Source organism: Mesoplodon mirus (assembly GCF_964341445.2).
Source record: "Mesoplodon mirus genome assembly, chromosome: 12".
NCBI classification, from domain to species: Eukaryota; Metazoa; Chordata; class Mammalia; order Artiodactyla; family Ziphiidae; genus Mesoplodon; species Mesoplodon mirus.
Genome location: NC_138988.1, coordinates 72,600,178 through 72,627,179, shown reverse-complemented (window position 1 = coordinate 72,627,179; position 27,002 = coordinate 72,600,178). Strand labels below are relative to the sequence as shown.

Sequence of the window (27,002 nt, the reverse complement as noted above, 5' to 3'; positions counted from 1 at the left end):
GCCATTCTAACAGATGTGAGATGATATCTCCCAGTGGTTTTAACTTGCATTTCCTTAGTGATTAGCAATATTGAGTACTTCTTATGTACCTGTTAGCGATTCACATACCTTATTTGGAAAAATGTTCACGTCCTTTGCCCATTTTAAAATTGAATTACTCTTCATTTGTATGCGTTCTTAATATATTTTGGATATTAACCCCTTGCAAGTACTTTTCTCCCCATTCTGTAGGTTCTTTTCTCTTCCATCATTTCTTTTGCTGTGCCAAGGCTTTTAGTTTGTAGACTCACTTGTTTGCTTATTCCTTGTACCTTAGGTATCTTATCCAAAAAACCATTGCCAAGACCCATGGCAAGGTGCTTTAATTCCTCTTTTCTTGGAATTTTTTGGCTTCTGGTTTTACACTTAATTCTTCAATTTTGACTTTTGTGAATGGTGTGAGATAGTCAAATTTTATCCTTTTACACATGAATATTTAACTTTCCCAGCATCCGTATTGAAGAGACTGTCTTTTCTCCATTGAGTATTCTTGATCATAAATGCATGGTTTTATTTCTTGGCCCTCGATTTTTTTACATTGGTCAGTGTCTTTTATGCCAGTACCGTACTGTTTTTTATTTATTTATTTATTTATTTATTTATTTATTTTTGGCTGCATTGGGTCTTTGCTGTTGTGTGTGGGCCCCCTCTAGCTGCAGTGAGCAGGGGCCACTTTTTGCCACGGTGCGCGGACCTCTCCCCTGTTGCAGAACATGGGCCCTAGGCGTATGGGCCTCAGTAGCCATGGCACGTGGGCTCAGTAGTTGTGCCTCGGGGGCTCTAGAGTGCAGGCTCAGTAGTCGCAGTACACGGGCTCAGTTGCTCTGTGGCATGCGGGATTCTCCCAGACCAGGGCTCAAACCTGTGTCCCCTGCATTGACAGCAGACTCCCACCACTGTGCCACCAGGGAAGCCCACCATACTGTTTTGATTACTACAGCTTTATAGTATAGCTTGAAATCGAAGTGTGGTGCTTCCCACTTTGTTCTTCCTCAGGATTGCTTTGGCTTTTCAGGGTCTTCTGTGTACCCCTGCATTTAAAAGCCACCCTGAATGTGTCCATAATGTAGCTGCCATCCACTTCAGCTTGCACTGGGACCAAGTTTGATTAGTTTTCCACTGATCAAACTTAAATTCTTTCATCTTCCTTCAGCTGGTCACAGTAGACCTCAGTACATCCATAGGTGTGAACTCAAGGAGGGATCCTAGGACAACTGGTATGGGTGACATGGGGGTTCTGGGCCATCTGCTTTTGCACCTTGTGCCCTCTGGTGTTGAATTCAGTTCTGGGCATACCATTTTCATCTTTTAATGGATTGTTGCTGAGCCTGTCCAAATTTGATCTAGTTGGTCTAACTGACCACAGATGTGTGCCTGCTTGGTATCACATGGTTAAAGTTTCCTCTCTATTAGAGCCTAGTAGCACATCAACCACTTCTTGAAGCATATAGTTGTCTGCTTCAGATGGCATGACTAGGCTCCTCAGTCCCCTCAGGGGACTGCTTTGTGTTTTTCCCTCTGGGGCTTGACTTAAATTTTATACTGTCAAGTTCCCATACTGACAATTTGGTTCATAACCCCCTATTAAAAACTGTGAAACTGATATGCAATTACTTGTATGTCTATACGACTTGAGTTTAGACATATGCAAACACTTGTGAAAAATGTTACCACAATTAAGGTAATAGACTTACCCATCACCTCACTGGATTGTATGGCCCAGTAGGCAGAGGTGATTGTATCTGCCTGTATATACTACAGCATCTTTTCCTGTCCTGGCTTCATCTCAGAGATAATAGCCTGTTGTGTGGACTAAAGCAATATTCCTACGTTTGGTATATATTCTTTCTTGAACATAAAAATATCCTACCTGGCATTGTAGCAGTGAAGGAAGCACATCTTACACCTAACAAAACTTGTCTTACTCTAGAAGGTTATCACACTATTCCCAACCCTGGACCTCAACTTCCTGAAGGGGCAGGTCCCTGAATCTTCATGGGGTATAATAACTTCCATCTTCTGAAGTGCATGTATCTTACCAAGGCGTCCAGTGTATTAGCCATTTCTTGCTCATCCTGTGCAATCAGTGTGACTCCCTCTATAATAGATCAGTGTTCTGAGATGTCCAAATGGCCCAAGTCTTCTGAATAGATTATGACAGAGCCTGAAAGGTAACATAGGCTTGGGGCTAATCTCTAATTGTATACTAACAATTCCACGTGAATTCAAACTGTTTCTGATCCTCTCTCATGATTGTAGTAGAAAAGAACTTTCACCTTAAAATTGACCACATACCATATATCGGAGGTCTAATTAATCTGCTCTACCAAAGACATCTCCTCTGGAATGACAGCAGCAACTGGGACTACTACTAAGTTGAGTTTATAGTCAACCAATCCATCCAATCTCTACACAGGCCAGACTGAGTTAAATGAGGCTGTGATAGAAAGCACCAGCCCTGAAACCTTAATCCTTAAGGGTGGTACTAACATGTGCCATCCCCACTACTTCAAAATGTGATATTTTGTTCACTCTTGGCCAGGGGTTGGCTTGCTTCAGAAGCTTTCACTTGGCATTTCCTGCTCTGAGAGAAGTTACTTTTCAGTCCAAGAAGCCCATGTATGGGTTACTTCAACTCTTATGGCCACGCCAACTACACATTCAGAGACAGAGAATGACCTCTAAGTGTATGGACCCAGCAGACCCACTGAACCTCATACTCTGACCATAACTCCATTTATTATTTGGACCCCTCAGGCTCACACTCAAAGTCGTGACGAGGCTTTGACTTTGGTCTCTTGGTCTCCAGGTATTGATATCAGCTTGGACCTTGTTTCCAAGTGAAGTTTAATGTCTGGAAATTACTAACCAACTCCCCAGTCAGTGTCTTTGGAGAAGAACCAGGGATATACTTGATGTGGTATCATAGGTACCTGACCACTTCTTTAGTCAACAGGTTACAGGTTTAAAAATCATTCACGGGCTTCCCTGGTGGCACAGTGGTTGAGAGTCCGCCTGCCGATGCAGGGGACACAGGTTTGTGCCCCGGTCTGGGAAGATCCCACATGCCGCGGAGTGGCTGGACCCGTGAGCCATGGCCGCTGAGCCTGCACGTCCGGAGCCTGTGCTCCGCAATGGGAGAGGCCACATCAGTGAGAGGCCCGTGTACCGCAAAAAAAAAAAAATCGTTCACATCTGGGAAGTGGCTAAGGCACTGTAACTTTGAGGCAACTTCCGCCAGCCTCCTCATTCTTCTATATAAATTCAGCATCTTTTAGGAGCTGCCATTCTATTTTGCCCTGGTGACATGTTCACTTAATCATCTCTATGAACCTCTGTGGGACAAGCCCCTGTGGCTACCCTTCAACTTTTCTAGCTGATACAGTGACTGCAGCACCCTGGCTTCTGATGGTTAAGTGCTACCACCTGGCATTGCTTGTTCTGAGGCTCTACCATCTTTAAGGCTGTTAATGAACCCAGCTTTGGAACTGCCTCTCCCATCAACAGCCTCAGCCTGCAGGAGGCCTGCCACTGAACTTAGTGATATGGAGCCCCTCTTATCAGTACATTGCTGATGGCCTTGATTAGTGGTGATTAATCTGTGTCCTCTCATGGGACAGAATATCTGGTGGCTTTTCTGGCCTTTCATAGTTCATCCATTCCAGTATACTCACCTCCCTGAGATTTCTAGTGCCTTCCTCTTTGCTGTGTCAACTTAGAAGGCTAGAAAAAGGCATTTCAAATTTGCTATCTTGAAGAGTCATCTAAGAATGAGTTTGCCCCATTCTGTGGTGTCCTTGGCCAGTGTTTAAATACAGTATCCTGAGATTGCTCCTAAATTTTACATTCTGGCCCTTTGAACAAGCATCCTCAAAATCCAGTCTAAGAAATGTTCCCTAAGCCTCCTGATGGTGCTTCTGTCTACTTCTTGGGGTATAATTTCTTTCCTCCAGGCCCAGCACATCCTGAGTTTGATTATGGTTGCATATGCTGAGATTTAATCCTACTTACCAGCCTAGCATCCAGGAAAGGATGCCTCCTTATGGGGGAATCACTGGTGTAGAAGCCTCTGCAGTATCTTCCTACACGTGGGAAGGCTAGCTCCTAATAGAGGTAGGTCACCTCCATAGCCTATGAGGGTTTTGGTTCAGTGCTATTGGAGAATCACAGTCCTTGGAAGCATATATCCAGATGTCCTGTAGTCCGTGTTTCACAGTCCCTAAGGTTTTTCCAACTAGGACTCATACTGCAGCAGACATGTCTTGACAGCATTCAACCATCTTTTTTTTTTTAAACATCTTTATTGGAGTATAATTGCTTTACAGTGGTGTGTTAGTTTCTCCTTTATAATAAAGTGAATCAGCTATACATATATCCCCATATCTCTTCCCTGTTGCATCTCCCTCCCTCCCTCCCTCAACCATCTTTTAAGTTTGGCAACTTTCATATCCTAAATTTGCTTCTCAGCTGTATCTACTCTCCTGCTGCAGGAGATAGGGGTCTCTTATAAGGTAACCTACCAAAGAGACCCTCTGGCTCTCACTGGTCCTGACTGTGAAATCACCTGTTATCTCATCCTTCTGCAGTCGGGCATCACTACGTACAATGTAGTAATTAACCAATTTCATTTGCCCTGTAATCAAAGCCCTGAATCATTGAATTGGCCAGAGAATCCCCCCTCCATAGGAGCCTTCTCTTGAGTCACTATTGTTGAAATTTCTAGCCATTGGTTTGCCACCTTGTGTCAAGAGCTAGTCACACCACACACCAGCTGGGATTAGGTCTTCCTTGGCTATCTGGTCAGTAAGGTACGTTCAGTCCCCAAACCACTTAGTATCTCAAACTGCTTTTATCAACTATGCTGGGTTCTTTGGAGTGTGAGACTACAGGGAATTAATACCTATAAAAGACAAAGGCGGAAGGGGCAGGCATAGGCCAGGTCAGCCTTCAGACAATGCTGATCTAACACCTGTGAAAAGAGAAGGGCGGGATGGAAATCTGGGTGGGAACAACTCAGACTGCAGTGCAGCCCTGAGAGAGACTTGGCAATCCCAAAAAGCTTTGGTGCAAAGAATGCATGCAGGGAGGCATCCCTCAGAAATGTCCTAGTCCCCTAGTTGTGCTCTAGACTCAGGCCTTAGCTCAGATGCTGGGGTGGATCCCAGAGGTGCTGCAGATGGAGGCTGTTGGTCAGTTAGGTCACAGTATTGTGTTAGGTTAGGTCACAGTATTGTGACCTAACTGGTAACACAATACTGTGACCTAACTGTGACCTAGCATATGGAATAACTACTGTGAGAGGCTCCTGGGCAGACTGAAAGAGGGCGGGGCTTGACCTTATATGGGGTGTATAGATGAGATGACTGGGTCAGTTCAGGTCTGGCAGGAAGACCCCCAGAAGTGAGTGCAGCTCTAAGAAAGGCTTAGCCAGCACGATGGGGACCTCTGGCACAAAGGCTGCCCACAGAAGAGTCCTGCATCTGGCAGAACTAGACAGGCCCCAGTGTGCCCTGCCCAGCCCAGTCCAGTCATTGGTTGGGAACTCCCTGAGTGAAGAGTGTCCTTGGTTCTGATACTGAGCAGATCCCAAAGAAGCTGCAGTTGGAGGCTGTTAGCTAACTGCACTCCTCAGAGCCACTAACCCCTCAAAAGGAGATCTGAGTGATGCATCTCCATGGTTGCCACAATGTCCATATAATTGTCCAAACAGGATGCTTGAGAGTATAAAGGACACTACTGATAATCGCAGTAAGGCAACAGGCATAAACTAGAACTGCCTGGGCAAGTTAATTCATATGGTCCCCATGGGTATAGTGGCTGTGATCTGAGGCAGAGGGCAGAGCTGTGAGGGTTAGAGAAAAGTGACTTCAGTTCTGTGCTTGCCTCTTCCACATGACTGCTTGGAGATCATCACTGAGTGTTGCCTGGCAGAGATCAGTAGCAAAAAGCCCAGAGGCTAAGGCAGATGTTCACTTGGTAAAATCAGGTAAGCAGGAGAGCCCTGTCAGGTGAAGGGTCAATGAAAGCAGTGGGAGCTGATCGATTTTAGGCATTCAGTGCTTCATCCTGTCCCATTGTGGAGCTGGTGGATACCAGTCCAGGGAGCCTGCTTCCTCCCAATGCTGCTTCTCTAGGGGAGGGAGACCCTGACCTATTTCTTCCTGGAAACTATAGAACACCCTTGGCGCTCTTCTTCCCTGTCAGTGAACTTACCAGGGCTGAAACAAACTAGAATCTTGCCTTTGTTCTCTACTCAATAGGGCATTACTAGATAAATCATTTTCCCCAGAGGGAGCTGGATATCTTCACAGGCCAAAACAAGGCACTAGAGGAGTACAATGACCTAAAAAAGAAAACAGAACATTATGTGCCATTGGAAGCAGAAATACTGGAATACTTAGAATGAGAACATAAAGTATAACAAATATACTTAAGATATTTCCATTGAAAAAATGAGAACAAAAATCAAAGAATCAGATGTGAGAATGAAAAGTGAGTTGACAGAATGTAATAGGAGTGGGAGGATAGATGAAGTTGAAGAACAAACTAATGAGCTGGAAGATCAGATTGAGGAACTCTTCCAGAAGGAAGTCAGGAATGATAAATAGAAAATATAAGGAGATAATGGAGGATAGAAAAACTGTAAACATGTCAATAGTCTCAAAAGAAAAAGCTGAAATAATAGATTTCCCAGAATGATTGACAAGCTCATATTGAAAGAGCTCATAGAATAAAGCAAAACCCCACAACTAGATAGGATAACAGAAACATTAAATATCAGTCAATTATGAAAACTTGCATAATTCAATATTAAATTTTATTTATCTTTGGATGCATTGGGTCTTTGCTGCACGTGGGCTTTCTCTAGTTGTGGCGAGCGGGGGCTACTCTTTGTTGCAGCGTGCAGGCTTCTCATTGCTGTGGCCTCTCATTGCAGAGCATGGGCTCTAGGCGCACAGGCTTCAGTAGTTGCAGCATGCAGGATCAGTAGTTGTGGCACATGGGCTTCAGTAGTTGTGGTGCGTGGGCTCAGTGGTTGTGGCTCACAGGCTCCAGAGCACAGGCTCAGTAGTTGTGGTACACGGGCTTAGTTGCTCCATGGCATGTGGGATCTTCCTGGACCAGGGCTTGAACCCGTGTCCCCTGCATTTGCAGGTGGATTCATAACCACTGCGCCACCAGGGAAGTCCCGAAAGCTTGCATAATTGAACCTACAGAACAAGAACTAGAATCTCATAGGCTCAAACATTGGATAAAATAGAAAATGGAGTTAAAGTTGATTTTATAAAAGCCTTTAAAAATGCACACGTGGAGATGGTATAATGAACCATGTACCCATTATTCAACTTCAGCAACTCAACATTTTTCCAGTCTTGTTTTATTTATCCCCTTAGGTGGTTTGCTTTATTGTACTTTGCTGGAATTCTTTTAAAGCAAATACCAGGCATATACTTTACCCACAAATACTGATAAGGTCCCTCTTCGTAATCACTGTAAGACATCTAACAAAATCAACAGTCCTTTAATATCGAACAGTCAAATTTCGCTGCTTGCCTCAATTGTCCTACAGCTGGCTTATCCATATTGGGCTCCAGACAAGCCCACTAAGGCATTTGGTCATTGTCTTAACCCAAACCCAAGTTCAGGCCCAGGCTTCAATGGACCTTGCATTTTCATCCCTCATCCACCGCCAACGTCATAAGGATGAGCCTGGGCTAGGAGGAGCCTGCTGGAGACTAAACCGTGTGGATGAAAGTCCTGTTGTCCCAGCTGAGACCATTTTAGACCAGCCTTAGGTGAGCTGATCTCCAAGTGTGAGCCAAGCCAGGATCAGCAGAGCTGCCTCCTGACCCACAGCTGGCTGCATAGAAAGTATGCAAGAAGGAAAATGACTTATTACAAAGAGTTTTTCAGGGAGACAGAGGGTCCCCTTGAACATACTGTCATCTGACTTGGGTAAATTCAGCCACTGTGCCCAAGATATCTGGTCACTTCCTGCTGTTCACCTCAAACAGGATAAGACAGGGAAAAGAGTACATGGGGGTGACAGCTACCTCTATAAGATGTATCTGAACCCCAAATTAATAAAAGCACAAGGTAGGGGCCCAGAGCTCTTCAGAATAATTCCCAGTGTTCAAAATACTCTCCCTGGCCATGTTTGCTAGGCAGGGACACCAGACCTGAGAGCCAGTGGAGAATCATAAGGCTAGAATCTGTGCCTAGGTGCTGGAGAAGACATGCTGGTGGTTTTAAGACATGTTTCCTTAGCCTCCAGCAAAATGATGCTTCCTGGAGTTTTGCAGATACTATCAATAAAAGTATTCTTAATGAAAAACTGGTTTGAGCTACACAGACACAATTCTTACACAGAAAGAATGTAGTATACAGCATCTTGCCACTTTGCCATCCTTCTCCCATGTTCCTGGCATTCTAGCAAACAGCAAAGAATCTGATTTCAAACCATAGTATTCAACAATACCTCCCACTGGAACTTCCAGAGCATAAATAGATGATGCAGCTGGTCTCCTACCGGCCCTGTCAACCCCTGTGATGTCATGATGGTGTTGCATGAGAATCAGGAAATGGTCTGAAGGTCCCAAAGCATAACAAGTTCAGCTAATAAGGTATCTTTAACCTGAACCACATGATGTGCTTATCTGCTCATTTAGAACCTTGATAAGCCAGTCCCACTGCAGGACTGCCCTCTAGTTGGCAGGGCCCCTAACTGCCAACCAGACACTTTCCAAGAAGTTTCCTTTTGGTGTTAAGATATGGATGGTATTTCAGAATTCAGTGCCCTTGAATTGGCTTAGTGGTCTCACAAGGACACCCCATTCACACCAAAATGCTAGGTCAAGTTTCTAATGGTGTTAAATAGATGAGGAGTCCCAGAATTCTAGAAGATGTATTCTTGTCCCTGTCCAATTTCTCAAAGGCTACCGAAATAGTGGGCTTTAGGATTGGGATAAGTGGCAGCTCAGAAATACAGGCCTAGGTTGCTAGAACCATATTGGCTAGTTGTGAGGAAACCTGTTCTCTCTAGGATAATAAAGGGAATTCCTTATTAAATGTTTCTTGAGAGATGAGCATAATAGTCTGGAATTCTGTTACATCTTGGTGGATGCTATAAGCCTGGTAGGATCAGCAAGAGAAGCTCACTGAGTTAGTTCAACTAAAGTCTTTTTTCTTGAAAAGAAGTTTTTAGACTGGCAAGTAGCATGCTTTATTGGAATAAGTGAAGGTTGTGAAATCGGGCCCAGGTTTAACTTTCATCTTAGTGTCTTCCTATGTGACCTTTAAGTTTCTAAATCCCTGAGCCTCTTTATCTCCAGCAGCTTTGTAGTAATGCATTCATTCTGCATAGAAACTTTATCCTCAAAAGGTATTAAAATCTAAAATCCTAGGAAGACTAGTGGTGAATATAAAAATTCTGTTGAAATTTTATGAACTACCTTAAAAACTAACCAAAGACGTTGAAAATGAGTTGAAAAGGACAAGCCCTATCCTAGTAACCACTGTTGTAGTGGTTTCAACCTCACAGTGAAAAAATCAATAATTCAGAGTGAGCCAAAAATCACCCTTAAGAGTTGTATTCAGGGCTTCCCTGGTGGCGCAGTGGTTGAGAGTCCGCCTGCCGATGCGGGGGACACGGGTTCGTGCCCCGGTCCGGGAGGATCCCACATGCCGCGGAGCAGCTGGGCCCGTGAGCCATGGCCGCTGAGCCTGCGCGTCCGGAGCCTGTGCTCCACAACGGGAGAGGCCACAACAGTGAGAGGCCCGCGTACCGCAAAATGATAATAATAAATAAATAAATAAATAAATAAATAAATAAATAAAAAGAGCTGTATTCCTGTTGCCACGTGCATCACAAATCAACAGGCAATGCAAGGATTATTCAATGAGGCGATACAGTTAAAATTGGTGAGTATCAAATAACTGGAACTGCTCAACCCATTTGTTCCATATCCTAAAACTGTAGAGTAGAACGTATAAAAATGGACTAGAGAAACTAAACAGGAATGCTTATCATACTTTAGAGGTAAAGCAGTTCTTTGTTTCTTGAACTTTTAACAAAGACAATTTAAGATATATATGAATGAATGTCAGTTTTCTATACTGAAGGCAGTAGGAAATTTATACAGCAAATACACTGTGGTGCGGTAGGCCAGAGCATGATTTGGTTAAAATATTCCCCAAATCTCAGTAACTTAATACAAATATTCTACTCACTGATATTGGAGCAATGAGGGTTGAGTGACTCATCTCCAAGCAATGATGGAGGAATTCATGCTCCGTCTATCTCCGTTACTCAACCTGGACTATGTCTTCCAAAGTCTCCAAGGATATAGAAGAATGAATGATATCTAGAGGGTTTATGACCAGACCTAGTGCTAGTACATATCAGTGGTACTGAAGATGTTGGACCACAAACTGTTTTACTTTTCAGTGATGAAATAGTTTGTACCAGAATGGAGGTCAATGACACCAGTAAGCACACTTGAGTTCAGTTGGGTATTTTGACAGCAAGTCTTCTCGTGAAGGGAAATGCATATTATAATCTGATGCAAGCACATTAACTCATGGACTGATAATGGTTTGTAGATTGGCACTGGTGTATGGATCAGACTTAGGAGCACTGGTGTACATCACTTTTCCCACAGTGGGACCAGAACCCAGTCGTGCTCCTACTTTACTGTGAGAAGTCAGAAAACATAATTGTCAGGTAGTTCTCTATGTGCTCCCAAATCATATTTGGTCTTCCCTTGTGGACACAAGGAAGGCTACAAAGGGCTGATATTTTAACTAGTTATCTGAATGATGTCAGTGACAATGGCAAGTTCCTCCGTAAACAAAGAACAATGTGAAAAATTGTCAAAATCAACTATTTCAGAACTTGGGACATAAAACCTTCCAGCAATTCAGGGGAATCTCGATAACAGCAAGCGCTGTGGAACTTTTAATGTTCTATTTCTATTCTGCACCATCCTTACCCCCAGGTCTGTGGTAACTTTGAAAACCAGAAAACCTGGAAGTCACCAGAGCAGAATGACATTAGAGCTCTTTCAAAGCCCTATTTCTGGAGAACCATCACTATTTGACCAGTCTGGTGGTCCACTGGAAGACCCTACTCACAAAGCCATCTTTATTTGACCTGACTCAGTGATCACCTAATACAAAACTTTTCCCTGGGAGAACTTGTCAAAAATAGAGGCAATAGTTTAACATTGCAGCTGCCTGAGTTGGTGGATATCAGTTGGGGGAACCATTGAGCTAACCAACAATCTTCAAAGGAAAAACTGGAAATTAGATGCCCAGAGGACCTTTGAAAATCTCCAGTACATTCCTAGGAATCTAGAAGGTCACATACGTAGAGGTGTACACATGCCAGGAAAGGTTCAAGAAGGCCCTAATCTCTTACCTCTCACTGACCTTGAAGCTCTGAACAAGCAGGAAATGAAGGCTAAGGCAGTTTTCAACCGCCGGCCTGAGATCTGAAGGCATGTCCTAACATATGCACAAATCCGTTCAGCAAAGACTGGGAGACTTTCGGTGCCAGGTGATTAGCTACTGATTGGACAGATTTCTTTAATCACTTAGCTAACCAAATAAGACCTCAGTGGTCACATGATAAATACTGACTTCATAAAATTTAGTAAAGTTATTAAATAAGCAAATGACAAACAACAAACCCTAGGGAGAAGCTAATCTCCAGAGTTGCTGTATTATATTAATATCCAGTTTTAAATAAAAAGTGGAAACATAAACAATATGGCCCATCCACAAGAAAAATGGAAGTCAGGAACTGTCCTGGGGAATCCTAGCTACTGGACTTATTAGACACTTTAAATTGACTGTTTTAAATATTTTTAAAGAAATGTAACCATGCTCAAAAGACTAAAGGAAAATATGAAGTCTTGCCAATTAGAGAATATCAAATATTTTTAAAAGAAACAAATAGAAATTCTTAAGTTAAAGTATACTAGCTGAGAACTTCAAATATGCTGTTAAATGCCTCTGAACAGGCAGAAGAATCTGAACTTGTAGACCAACTAACTTGAATATCAGAATGTCCTAGAATTAGGTAGGGGTTGTAGTTGCAGAATTCTTGCGAAGATACTAAAAACTGCAGAATTAAAAGCTTACATGAAACAAACAAAAAAAAGCTTGCATGTCATAAAATTCACCCTATCTCAGAACAACATAATGGGCCAGGGACAATCTACCTCACAAAATGCAACCAGTAAATATACAGAAAGTAACTGCATAAGAGTAGATGTGAACACTAAAGCGAGGGATGGTTATCTACTTGAATACTTGATGTTGGTGGGATACACTGTGATTGGCCTCACCAATTGGTCCAAGTTGATAAGATGCTTCCGAGAGGCAGTCAGGCAGTGTCAGCCATCAGGTCTTACTTCGATAATTTTACCTCTAGCAGTTGAGTCATAAAAGACCAAATATAGGAAAAAGCTAAGATACTTAATATTTAATCATGCCTTTATTGAGTAAACCATGGTACCGCCACTAGGTAGAATATTGTTCATTTTAAGTAGCTATAGAAAAATGCTTTGTTGAAAACCATACTATAGAGCTATATATACCAATTATAATTGAACTTATAATCAGCATTTGTATTCCAGTCTAACTGTATAAAGTCAGTGTAACTTCTAACTTCTTACATTTTTCATGAAAGTACTTAGACTTGATAATAAAACAGAACCAGGAATTTAGCATAATATACTTACTCATGGTCTATTATAATACTAACATAGCAACTTCTTTTGCTACCATCAAGCTGACTGTACTATCTCTAAATGGCTGTATATGAAGTATTAAAAGGTCCTGGAGAACCCTGACTTATGCATGTGTTCTCTTATTACACTGATCTGAGACTTCTCAGGAAATCCATGCTTGTTCTAGAATGATCAGGCAGTGAACTTAAAATGCTGTGATCCCTTGAACAAGTTTAAGTGGCCTTGCAAAGGCAGCTTTCAGTACAGTAGGTACCACCAAAATCAGTTGGATGAGGAGACTAAGAGGAGGCATTTGAAGTCCAGCATCTTCAGCTTGTCCTGCAAATGAGGAAAGGACTAGCGTGGAAGGTGCAGCAAGATGAGGTCCCATTACAGATAGCATTAACAAGATGGCCAAGGTCTTTGGAACCCCTGAAGCAGATGTACTGGGGAGGTAGTATGCTTGAACTCCTATGGATTTGTTCAAACCTGAGTCCAAGTTGGAGGCGAGTAGTCCACCACATTTGCCTTTGAATCAGGCTGTCCCGTGTTAAAGGGTCTCCTATGGGGGATCTAGGCTCAGGTGTCACTGTCTTTAAAGGTGGCTATAAATACCACCAACTTAAGTGGCTAAGACTCTTTTGGGGACAGGACTAGCTGAAAAACTGGCTCACTGGCATACAATAGACACTTGTGTGTGCGTCTTCCCCCCAACCCTTCCTTCCCTGAGGCCCCTAACCTATTACATGTACTTCACGTGTGGAATTGCATATATGCTTTCGAGATCATTGGGGAGATGTTGTCTCTAAGTAAATATTGAGTCAAGTGTCCTAGGTTTACCACTTCAGTGGAAATTGCATCTCAAGCCAAATTCCAAAGCCTTTTCCGCTAGACTTGAAATGGTGGGGAGGGGTGCATCCTGTCCCTCAGGAGTCTGAGGTCTTTGGGATGGGAGGTTGGCTATGGGAAGGACTTTCCACTGGAGGATGGGCTTAAGTTTTCAAGAATAATACAACCTAAATCTGTAGGAAGAGATCCCCCAAAACTTTGTCTTTGACATGTAGATGCAAAGATGAGACAATGAACTGATACTGTTTTTCATAGGCTTTTAATTATTCTGGAGCTCCTGGGTGAGTATTGTTACCTTTACCCTTTGGGTCCAGCAGGTGGATGAAGGAGGTTCACAGGTTGGTGTGTTTAAATGTTCTTTGATTAAGGTCTATTTCTGGGTTCTCCACCACCACCATTCACGAAGCCAACAGTTTCCTGTTTGGGTGCCTCGATGAGTGGTCTCCAGCTCCTAGATGAGTGAATTGGGAAAGGCATTCTCCCCAGGCAACACAACTCAGTTTGGGGAGCATTTGAGCCAAGTTCAGAGACTGTCATTTCATGAAGTATGTCTCAAGCATCATTGTAGACTCTCCATCCTCATACTGCTCTGGAACAAGGAGAATAGAAAACACAAATGGGCCGGATGACGGTCAGTCTGAGGATTCATCACTGAGCTGCGACTTGGCAGCCAGAGCAGATTAAGTGAAGCAAGTGGCCTATAACCAAGGAGTTACATTCATCAAGGCCCAGGGTTTTGGAGACTAATATGGAAAGAGCAAGTAGAGCCCTGATCTCGCAAAAAGACTCAAGAACATACAAAGTTCAGGAGCTAGAGACTGACTTGAGACGGAAACCACTAGGTTGCCTGACACTGCCCAAAAGGTGCTGTCCCTTGACACTTTTTTTTTTTTTTTTTTTTTTTTTTTTTTTTTTTTTTTTCCGTACGCGGGCCTCTCACTGTTGTGGCCTCTCCCGCTGCGGAGCACAGGCTCCGGATGCGCAGGCCCAGCGGCCACGGCTCACGGGCCCAGCCGCTCCGCGGCATATGGGATCCTCCCAGACCGGGGCACGAACCCGTATCCCCTGCATCGGCAGGCGGACTCTCAACCACTGCGCCACCAGGGAGGCCCCCTTGACACTTTTTATCAGTCAAGGTCCAGCCAGGAAAGGAGCCGGATGATCATACCAATTCACAAGGTTATAATGAGAGAATTGTATCTAGTGCATCAAGGTAAATGTATTAGAAGGGCTGAAAGGTCAAATGGGAAATTGAGGCACTCCAGAGGTCAGCAGCAGAGGGAGCCTCTCCTACCTCTGGCTGGAGGGGCAGAGGGTAGAGGCTGTGGTATCAGAGCCCAAGAGGTACAACTACTCAGCAGGAGCGGAAACCATAGACGGGGCAGGCCAGCAGATGCCACCCACAGCAGGCGTAGAGGTGGAGAAGTGTGCTGGCTGCTTTCTCTCCCACCTGCCCCAGTGCCTCCCATTGGCCAAACCTAGCCTAGAAGCCAGTTTTTGCCGGGGAACCAGGCAAAATGTAGCTCACCAGTGAGGATCAATTCCTGTTGTGCTGCTTCTCTGCCTTGCTCTGTACAAGAATGGATCTGTACCCTAATCAAGAGAACAAACTTCCCATTAGGATGGACACAGGCCTTGCAAAGTCCTGCTTTCACCTGAGGATTCTATTTCCTCGCAGACTCTAACATCCTCTACTCTGTATGGATTTTATCATTCATGAAGGAGGTACTAATTAAACTGGACTTCAAATGCCTCCTAACTGGCAGGAATCTGGGGGAAAAATGCATTTTTCCATGTTAATAGCTTCATACAAGTGTCAGCTGCGTTGATACATTCCTGTAAAGAAACCACATCTTGCACAGCAGCTCTGATTAGGGATACCACTTAAGTTTAGGATGATCCATTGTCATCAGCCACATCTCTCTGGTTTTTATAAGGATCAGAAACGTGAATGGATGGGGGTGATAAGAGAGCCCTGTCCCTGCATCCTTGAGGTGTTTGGTACTAAACCCTGTAATTCCTCCAGGGAAGTTATATTGCTCTTGATACATAGTTGGAGGTTGGGATGGATTAGGATGGTGACACAGTTTCAGGGATTCTACTTGGTTTTCCCTACCTTTTAATATCTTATTCCACCAGTCAATGGGCCAATTGTGAGTTAACAGGCTAAGTCTATCAAATCTCTTCACTGAGGACTGGGAAACATAGCATGGATCCAGTGAACCATTGGCCCCACTGTGGCATGAACTTGAACCAGGACTTCATTTATCACCTGGTCTCCATATACCCTATGCTAACATGAGGCCCATGGTAGCGTCTTAGGTTCCTTGGTATAGATGTCATTTCAGACTCTAGTAGACCTCAAAAGTCTGGGCATGCTTTACCTAGTATAGTTATTCTAAAATGGTTCTTTTTATGAGGAAAAACTGGGGAAATACTTCTGGTGATTTACTGTAGGTCTTTCCTCAAGGAAACCCATTCTCCTCCAATAAGAAAACTGGCTCAGACCTAGAAACTTTATAGAGATTGTGATTATTCTTTTCATTGCAATAGCTGACATCAGACTTGTTTTATACAAGTGCAGAAATATTCTTTTTTTTTTTAAAGGGTACAGTTAATATTGTCACTTATCAGACGGCAGTTAGGTATATAGTCTTCATACTTGATCTTTCCTTTTTGTAAATAAAAAAATTTACAGGGCTTCCCTGGTGGCGCAGTGGTTGAGAGTCCGCCTGCCGATGCGGGGGACACAGGTTCGTGCCCCGGTCCAGGAGGATCCCACATGCCGCGGAGCGGCTGGGCCCGTGAGCCATGGCCGCTGAGCCTGTGCGTCCAGAGCCTGTGCTCCGCAACGGGAGAGGCCACAACAGTGAGAGGCCCGCGTACCGCAAAAAAAAAAAAAAAAAAAATTTACAAGTTTTAAACAGCCAAAGGCTGGTCATGTCTTCAGAAAACATGATTAGATTAATTCATTAATGGTGGCTTCGAGTTTTTCCTTATTAGCTCCAGAAAATTCACCCACCTTCTGTCCCTTTTCAAAAAACTGGAAGGTTGGCATGCATTTGACTTCACACTCTGAAGCCACATCCTAACAGTCATCCACATCTACTTCGAGGAATGCTACGTTGGAATACTTTTCAGAGAGAGAATGAAAGAAAGGCTTGATCATTTTGCAAGGCCCCCACCACGTGGCTGAGAAGTCAACTACTACGAGTTTCTCTCCTGCCCTTGTTCAAGGCTTCCTGAAAAGCATACTTGCTCTCAATATGCTTCACCATTTTGGCTGCTGGGGTCTGACCAGTGACCTTACACTGGAAGAGATGGAAGTGGATCCAAGGCGCCAGACGAAGCTTCCAGAAACATTCTTATTAGTTGCCCATCTATCTCACCCTAAAACACCAGCTGTACTGACCTGCAGAAAACTGACATTGGTTAAGATACCCTGGCCACACAGACCTTGCTTGTTATAGTATTACCATTAGACACAAGGTCAGATAAAATGCTACCACCTGACCTCTGTGTAGAATCTTACTTTCCCCATTGATGCAAGGAGCCTAATTCCACAGCAGGATCTCCTGCTGTTACACCTTAACTGTAAAGGACAGCTTATCAAGGATGTTGTTGCCACCCTAATGCAGTCTTTATTGCCTTTGTCTTTGAGAAGGGCCCAGAAGACACAGCCTTCTTAGTGGACTTTTTGATCTTAGGGGATAATCCATTGTAACATCCTCCCTGTACCTTCTGACCCCTTTCTCAACACTCTGCCAAAGCAGTTCAAGCATCTCCATCTCATTTATAGATCATCATCATCTCCAAGCTTCAAAACAGCCATCTCAGTAGTCTCTGATTAGGACACTTCCAGATGTCCCTGCCAGGATAGTAGGTCCTGGGCCCTGGGGGAATGCTCTCGTGTCACACTCTCCCTTATGCAGCCTTACATTCTTAACCCCACTGTTCAACATCCTCAAGACAAAACTTTCCTGCCATTTCTCACAAGTGCTACAGTATGTACTTAACAGACCTTGCAACACTTTCAGTGAAGAAGCTTCTTCCTCTCAGGGCAGAGACAATTCCTGGCTGGGGAGGGGGGCAGTGACCCAAGTTATTTTTGAGGTAATAAGGGGAAGAGGTGGATTTTTAGGAGGGCATGCAACATCTTTCAAGGTATATGCCTCAGGTGTGATTTTTTCATGATCTCTAGACAACGGGAAACTGTTTCTTTCTAGCCTAGGGTAGGGGGACCACTTCTCCAAGCCTGCAGAGTTGAGGGGACATCTGAAAGTTCAAAATTCTCAGGGGCATCCACCCAGATATACCCATCTTGAGTCTGGAGGTCCCATTCTTCGCCTATCAAGTCTCTGAATCTAGCAAAGGAGACATGTCAAGTTCTCATTCAGTATCCTTTGTATCTCTGCCACCTTTACAGTCAAACACTCAGAGTGAATTTTCAATGCAATCTGTCATCCAGCTGCAGGAGATGAAGATCTCTTTAAATCAAGTTACTGAAATGTCCTGGCTTTCACAGCATGTCCTGAGTTGCTAGGAGGCTGATCTGAGCCTATCATTCTTCGAGGTTTCTAAATCAGTCTTTTAAAGTCAAGCTCTCTTACAGTCGTGGGTTTCCATTACCCAATACCGTTCAGGTACCACAACCACTCCATCACCCAGTGCTTCCCTTTCCACCTGTAATTCAACCCAGGAAAAGTGAGTCTTTAATGGTGATGCTAGAGAGTCTTGCTACTGCTGAGAAAGAGAAAGGAGTGTCTTCCAAAATCTATAAAGAACGGGCATCTGGGGCATTTAGCTGTAACTCCTGCTTCCCATTGGAGATATGCCCTGAAGGTATTAACATCCCTTCACTCTGAGTTTCCTTCAAGCCTGGGCTTGCACGTGAACAGGGCTGACTTCTGTGGCTTCAGAGAAGACCCTAAGGCAGAAAGCACAAAGACATGTAGCTCACTTGAGCTGGACACTGTCAGCATGAGTTCAGGCTTATCTAGAACTATCCAAAGTATCTGCAGCTGAAATTAGAGACAAGCCAGGAAGATGTGACTCAGAACAAAAGTTCCTGTTCGTCAGGGAAAGGTAACAATGCCACTGACTTCTCAAAACTGTCAGACCCTCCTCTGAGACTTGACGTAATCTGTGTCTGTCAGCTCCTTCAGGGAGAGAAGTGAAGACCTGACCGTCATGTCCCCTCTGCCATGAGTCAGAGGCTGACTCCATGCAGCGTTGCCTTTCCCATTCATCCCATTTGCACACGCATGGGCACTGAGCAGGGCGTGGGCATCCTGTGCCTCCATCTGAGGAGGGAAACCCAGGGACAAGAGCTGATGTCAGTACAAACACCATGGCATTTATGTCAATGTGAAATCAGCTGCTGGAACAAGGGGCAGGTGAGACTGAAGGGATGTGATGTACATAACAGATGTCTGATATGTGCTGTGTACGTGATATACCAAGTAGGCAAAGATAAGAATGGTGAACATGGAACAAAAAATAAAAACACTTCACAGACGTGACCTAAGGGAAACATAGATCGCTGATCTCAGTCACTTAGACTATATTCCAAGTATACATGAAATGCTCATAAAATGACCAGATAGTAGGCCAAAAAGCAAATTTCAGTGAACCTCAAGACACCATCCTGTCTTGGTCTGGTTTTCCCAGAAATTGGAGCCTGAGAGAACTCGGGTACAGGTGACTTACTTGGGAGGTGATCCCTGGGAGCAGGAGTGAGGGGTATGACGAGAAAAGCAGTCAAGGGAGGGACTTGCCTGGTGGCACAGTGGCTAAGAATCTGCCTGCCAATGCAGGGGATATGGGTTCGATCCCTGGTCTGGGAAAATCCCACATGCCACAGAGTGACTAGCCTGTGCACCACAACTACTGAGCCTGTGCTCTAGAGTGCACGAGCCACAACTCCTGAGCCCATATGCCGCAACTACTGAAGCCTGCATGCCTAGAGCCCATGCTCCGCAACAAGAGAAGCCACCACGGTGAGAAGCCTGCGCGCTGTAACGAAGAGTAGCCCCCGCTCGCCGCAAGTAGAGAGAGCCTGCACGCAGCAACGAAGACCCAAAGTAGCCAAAATAAATAACTTTTTTTTAAAAAAAGAAGGCTTCCCTGGTGGCGCAGTGGTTGAGAGTCCGCCTGCCGATGCAGGGAACATGGGTTCGTGCCCCAGTCCGGGAAGATCCCACATGCCGCGGAGCGGCTGGGCCCGTGAGCCATGGCCGCTGAGCCTGTGCGTCCGGAGCCTGTGCTCCGCAACGGGAGAGGCCACAACAGTGAGAGGCCCACGTACCACAAAAAAAAAAAAAAAAAGGAAAAGCAGTCTTGAGCCAGTTACTGCCGCAGGCAGCTGGGCTTGACCCTCCAGAGAGCCCTGGAAAACGTGCTGCAGGTGTGCGTCTGCAAGACGGGAGACCAGAGCACATGCCCCTTACCTCTAATCCCCTGTTAATGGAGAGTTGCCTCCAGGAGTATCAACCACCACCACCCCCACTTCTGAGCTGCCCTGCCTGCAGGTTGAATGGGCTCCTGCGTTTCAGAGAAAGCCCCGAGGACGAAAACGGTTGGTGAGCCTTTGAGATAGGACACTGTCTTTCACAGCCACACTGAAATCAGGTGTGCCAAGGGCGTGGAGCTGGGCCACCAGAACTCTGCTGCATGTAGATCACTTTCTCTGACCGAAATACAATTTTGTTATCTTTGACTTCAACTTAATTACCCACATGCTTAAATTTAGGAAATACTGAAATTCTTGGTCTCAGAACAAATAAGTTACTAGAAATGAATGATGATCGATACCATAAATCAAAACTTGTAGAATATGGAAAGTATAATTTAAAGAGAAACTTAAACCATTTTTAACATTTTATATTGATGAACAAACATCAAACTTATTGTTTTTTTCTACCTTTTGGATTCTATATATATGTTATATTATATCATATATATGATAGCAGAACCTAATGAAATGAAATGTGATGCAGTAGGACAAGACCAGACATCGACTACCTGGAGAGGCCAAGGAGGTAGATGGACCTGGTAAGACTGGTGTGGTGGGCTCAGGTGCCCACCCATAGCCCTCAGATCTTAACATACCAGTGGGCACAGGCTGGCATATAACTGCCAGTGTTGCATCTCTGAGGGCTCTGCACAAAGCCACAGAAGGCCCCTTTGTCTTTGTACAGGACAGGCCCCAAGTGCTAGGGAATTAACACATCTTTGGAACAGGCCTTAACCCATTACTGATTGGAATTAGGTTGTAAATGCCCCATACTCTTGCCCTTCAGGTGGGATACCTTTAGTTTTTCCATGACACTAGGCTCCAGTCATTCCCAACGTTAAGTCTTAATAACGCAAGACTTACTGGATGCCTTCTCTTGTCTCACTTCTCCACTCTCTAACTACTGGTGTTTCCCAAATCTACTTGCCCTCAACCTGTGTTAGGATCTGCTTTTGGGAAAACTCAAACTAAAATAACTGGTCAAAAAGATGTCCTGAGTAAACAATATTTGGAATTATGAAATGGAATGTAATTACAGACAAATAAGAATGCTATGAGCCACTTTAGGGCTCAAAGCAAATTTCAATGAACCCCAAAATACCATCCTGTCTTGGTCTGGTTTTCCCAGATATTGAAGCCTGAGAGAACTCAGGTACAGGTGACTTACTTGGGAGGTGATTTCTGGGAACAGGAGTGAGGAGTGTGACAAGAAAAGCAAAATGGATTAAAGACCTAAATGTAAGGCCAGAAACTATCAAACTCTTAGAGGTAAACATTGGCAGAACACTGTATGACATAAATCCCAGGAAAATCCTTTTTGACCCACCTCCTAGAGAAATGGAAATAAAAACAAAAATAAACAAATAGGACCTAATGAAACTTCAAAGCTTTTGCACAGCAAAGGAAACCATAAACAAGACCAAAAGACAACCCTCAGAATGGGAGAAAATATTTGCAAATGAAGCAACTGACAAAGGATTAATCTCCAAAATATACAAGCAGCACATACAGCTCAATAACAAGAAACAAACAACCCAATCCAAAAATGGGCAGAAGACCTAACTAGACATTTCTCCAAAGAAGATATACAGACTGCCAACAAACACATGAAAGGATGCTCAACATCTTTAATCATTAGAGAAATGCAAATCAAAACTACAATGAGATATCATCTCACACCAGTCAGAATGGCCATCATCAAAAAATCTAGAAACAATAAATGCTGGAGAGGGTGTGGAAAAAAGGGAACACTCTTGCACTGTTGGTGGGAATGTAAATTGATACAGCCACTATGGAGAACAGTATGGAGGTTCCTTAAAAATCCACAAATAGATCTACTATATGACTCAGCAATCCCACTACTGGGCATATACCCTGAGAAAACCATAATTCAAAAAGAGTTTTGTACCAAAATGTTCATTGCAGCTCTATTTACAATAGCCAGGAGATGGAAACAACCTAAGTGTCCATCATCGGATGAATGGATAAAGATGTGGCACATATATACAATGGAATATTACTCAGCCATAAAAAGAAACGAAATTGAGCTATTTGTAATGAGGTGGATGGACCTAGAGTCTGTCATACAGAGTGAAGTAAGTCAGAAAGAGAAAGACAAATACCGTATGCTAACACATATATATGGAATTTAAGAAAAAAATAAATGTCATGAAGAACCTAGGGGTAAGATAGGAATAAAGACAGACCTACTAGAGAATGGACTTGAGGATATGGGGAGGGGGAAGGGTAAGCTGTGACAAAGCGAGAGAGAGGCAGGGACATATATACACTACCAAACGTAAAATAGATAGCTAGTGGGAAGCAGCCGCATAACCCAGGGAGATCAGCTCGGTGCTTTGTGGTCACCTAGAGGGGTGGGATAGGGAGGGTGGGAGTGAGGGAGACGCAAGAGGGAAGAGATATGGGAACATATGTATATGTATAACTGATTCACTTTGTTATAAAGCAGAAACTAACACCATTGTAAAGCAATTATACTCCAATAAAAATGTAAAAAAAAAAAAAAAAAAGAAAGAAAAGCAGTCAAGGGAGGGACTTGCCTGGTGGCGCAGTGGCTAAGAATCCGCCTGCCGGGACTTCCCTGGTGGTCCAGTGGTTAAAACTCCACACTCCCAGTGCAGGGGGCCTGGGTTTGATCCCTGGTCAGGGAACTAGATCCTGCATGCTGCAACTGAGGCCCGGCGCAGCCAAATAAGTAAAAAAAAAAAAAAAAAAAAAGAATCCGCCTGCCAATGCAGGGGACACGGGTTCGATCCCTGGTCCGGGAAAATCCCACATGCCACAGAGGAACCAGCCAATCTTAAATTTGTATGACATGAACACACTCCTAGAAAAACAGAACTTAACCATAATGAAATCAAGAAATGACTCATAGCTCTATTCCAGTGAAAAATAAAATCAGGCCCAGAGTTATTTCACAACCAAGCACTCTCAGTTAATTCCAATCTTACAAAGTCTACCAGAGAAAGAAAAAGAGACATTTTTCTCAGCTCATTTCAAAGCCCAGATAACCTTGGTTATGAAACTAAATCAGGACAGCACAAGAAATTTGTGAAGCTGGTACTCATAATCTTAAGACTAGCTAATCTGACCTAGCAATATGTACAGATATAAAAGCACTAACATATTCATTTACAGGAATATAAGTTTGGTTAAGTTGGCAGTCAAGGTCCAATCAGGAAAAATCCCTTTGCTTGAAATATCCAGAGTGGTTTCTATACAAATGATTTTTGCAGGGGTGATAGAAGACCAGAGAAGCTAAATAGGGAAGATGAAACAATGCCGATTAACAAGGGTATGTATCTTAGGACCCTGTTTATATGGAGTTCTAGAACAGTCAACTAATCTATGAGAGAACTTGGATCAGTTGTTTCCTGGGGTAAGAGGAAACTCTCAGGTTTAGAAATATTCTATATATTGCCTGGGAAAGTGGTTAGGTAGACATACAACTTGGTACACTTAGAAGGTACATACAATGTATATATTTTATCTCAATGAAGACTTAAATAACATCTTTAGTTGGAGAATGAAATAAAAACAAAAAAACCAGTCACAGTGTACCCACCAATTCACTTCATTGCAACTGCAATAGCTTACAGGCAGCCTCTTGAATTGCTCATCAATTCATTTCTTATCCTTGGACAATATAATATGAATTTATGCATTTGTGGTAGTTTTTCAAGCTTTTATCTAAACGAACTAGTATAATCCTTCTGTAATTTACTTAGTCTCTGTGAGACATGTATGTTGTTGTAGTTTACTCATTTTTCATCACCAAATTATTCCAATGGGTAAATCGTGACCGCTTCATACTTTTTCCTGATAGTGGACTTCAGGTTCATATAATTTTATGGCTAATGTTTTTTGAACATTCTTGGACACTTCTTGTAGAGGTATACAATATTTCCTAGGGTATATACCTGGGAGTGGGTTTGAGTATGCATATTTTTAATTTTGGTAAATATTTTTGAGGTTATAGCACCAAAAAATACTTACCAGTATAATGTAGATTTCCCTTTGTTCCACATCCTTACCAGCTCTTGGTACTGGCCAAAAAAAAAAAAAAAAGTTAAAGCAGACAAAACTACAGTGGTATTGGGTTGGCCAAAATGTTTTTTTTTTTTTTTCCTGTAAGATGGCTGTAGTAGTGCTTAGTTGTCTTTAACTTTATTCGAAACAATTTTGTTAGATTGTATGTCATAACTGTCATATCAGCGTGCATTTTAAAAAAAGACATCAAAATTTGTGAATTTTTATATAGCCATTTTAATATTGAAGGTGGAAGAAAAACATTTTCAGCATATTATGCTTTATTATTTCAAGAAAAGTAAAAACACAACTGAAATGCAAAAGAAGATTTGTGCAGTGTATGGAGAAGGTGCTGTGACTGATCAAACATATCAAAAATGGTTTGGGAAGTTTCGCACTGGAGATTTCTCACTGGACAATGCACCATGGTCGGGTAGACCAGTTGAGGTTGATAGTGATCAAATTGAAACAATAATTGAGAACAATCAATGTTATACCACGCAGGAGATAGCCGACATACTCAAAATATCCAAATCAAGTGTTGAAAATCATTTGCTCCAGCTTGGTTATGTGAATCGCTTTGATGTTTGTGTTCCACATAAGTTAAGCGAAAAAAACCTTCTTGACCATATTTCCACATGCGATTCTCTACTAAAACATAATGAAAATGTTCCGTTTTGAGAACAAATTGTGATGGGCAATGTAAAGTGGATACTGTACAGCAGTGTGGAACAGAAGAAATCATGGAGCAAGCAAAATGAACCACCATCAACCATACCAAAGGCCAGTCTTCATCCAAAGAAGGTGATGTTGTGTATATGGTGGGATTGGAAAGGAGTCCTCTATTATGAGCTCCTTCTGGAAAGCCAAACGATTAATTCCAACAAGTACTGCTCCCAATTAGACCAACTGAAAGTGGCACTCAATGAAAAGTATGCAGAATTAGTTAACAGAAAATGCATAATCTTCCATCACGATAATGCAAGACCGCATGTTTCTTTTGATGACCAGGTAAAAACTGTTACATCTTGGCTGAGAAGTTCTGATTCACAAATCACACCATTTACACCATATTCACCAGACACTGCACCTTCAAATTTCCATTTATTTCAGTCTTTACAAAATTCTCCTAATGTTAAAAATTTCAATTCCCTGGAAGACAGGAAAAGGCACCTGGAACAGTTCTTTGCTCAAAAAGATAAAAAGTTTTGGGAAGGTGGAATTATGAAGTTGCCTGACCTGAAAAATGGCAGAAGGTAGTGGAACAAAAGGGTGAATACGTTGCTCAATAAAGTTCTTGGTGAAAATGAAAAATGTCTTTTATTTTTACTTAAAAACCAAAGGCACTTTTTGGCCAACCCAATATAATAATACAGGCATTATAATTATCACTTCCTTTTTTTGGTATACATTTATTATTTTTTTATTTTTGGCTGCTTTGGGTCTTCATTGCTGCATGGAGGCTTTCTCTAGTTGTGGCGAGCGGGGGCTACTCATTGTGGTGGCTTCTCTTGTTGCAGAGCATAGGCTCTAGGCATGCAGGCTCAGTAGTTGTGGCACATGGGCTTAGTTGCTCCATGGCATGTGGGATCTTCCCGAACCAGGGCTTGAACCCATGTCCCCTGCACTGGCAGGCGGATTCTTAACCACTGTGCCACCAGGGAAGCCCAATTATCACTTCCTTGATTACATACATAAAAATGTGTTCAACAATTTTTTTCTTGCAAGGTTTCATTCATCATATCTTTTTAAGCATTTCATTTTTAGGTTCTGATTTCTAAGAGTTCTTGACATATTCTGGGTGCTAATCCTATATGGTTATATCTCAAATCTCCCCAGTTACACTTTTTATTTCCTTATGTTGTTAGAACAGAAATTAATATCTTCTTATCGATGATACTTAGTATACTTAAGAAACCCATTCCTTTTTTAATTGGAAAATTAATGTTGTCAGTTGCTAAATTAAGATGTGAAAATAACATTGTGATTATGTTTAAAAGGAGTGTCTTTTATAGAGGCATATGAAAATATTTACTGATAGAATGACATGATGACATGATATTTAGCATTTGCTTCAAAATAATGGGGAGTTAGGTGGGTGGTGAATGGATCAGAATTGGCCTTGGGTTGCTGATTGTGGGGCTGAATGAGGGATACTTGGGGTGCATTTTACTATTCTATCTGTATGTAGATTTGAAATTTTACATAGTAAAAAATTAAAAAGTAACAATTATACAATGACAACAAAATGAAACTCAACGTTCCTGTGAGTTGGCTACTCTCATTTCATATTAATAAGGAAGTTGCAGCTTGGAAGAATTAATGACCTCATCAAACCTAGTCTTAAGGGAAAAATTGTTCATTTTTTCCCATACTGGGTTGCATACCTAAAATTAAATAATGCAAATTAAAAATCCAGTTCATAAGAAAGAAATTAATTAGAAAAGTATTTAGATTTAGATGAAGAAACCCATCCTTAAAGTCATAAAGTATCCTTCATTTTCTTAAAGCGCTGCCTCACACTTCAGTATTAGCCTCATACCATTTACAAATCAATTACAGATGAATTAAATATCTAATTCTCTTTCCTTATGGATAACCTATAAAATAGTACATTCTTTCCCCACTGACCAGCAATATATTTAAGCCAATGTTAAATTGCCATGTATGCATGGGCTCGTGTCTAAATTCTGTTCTATTGGTCTGTTCGCCCATCCTGCCCAATTCTGTACTCGATAAAATTGACAACTTCTGTAATTATAAATTGACTTGGTGGTTGGCGCACTTCCCATATTGAGCCCTTGGCCATGGTAGCT

General features: G+C 42.7%; 1 long non-coding RNA gene and 1 pseudogene across 2 annotated transcripts in view; one reads left to right on the top strand and one right to left on the bottom strand.

The window, feature by feature from the left end:
* LOC309813408 overlaps positions 1-27,002 on the top strand; it is a 286,009-nt gene that overhangs the window by 190,725 nt on the left and 68,282 nt on the right. The gene's annotated exons all lie outside the window — the stretch shown is intronic.
* Positions 16,522-16,957, bottom strand: LOC309813782 (thioredoxin-like; annotated as a pseudogene). Its single transcript has one exon. The product of its transcript is annotated as a thioredoxin-like (transcript).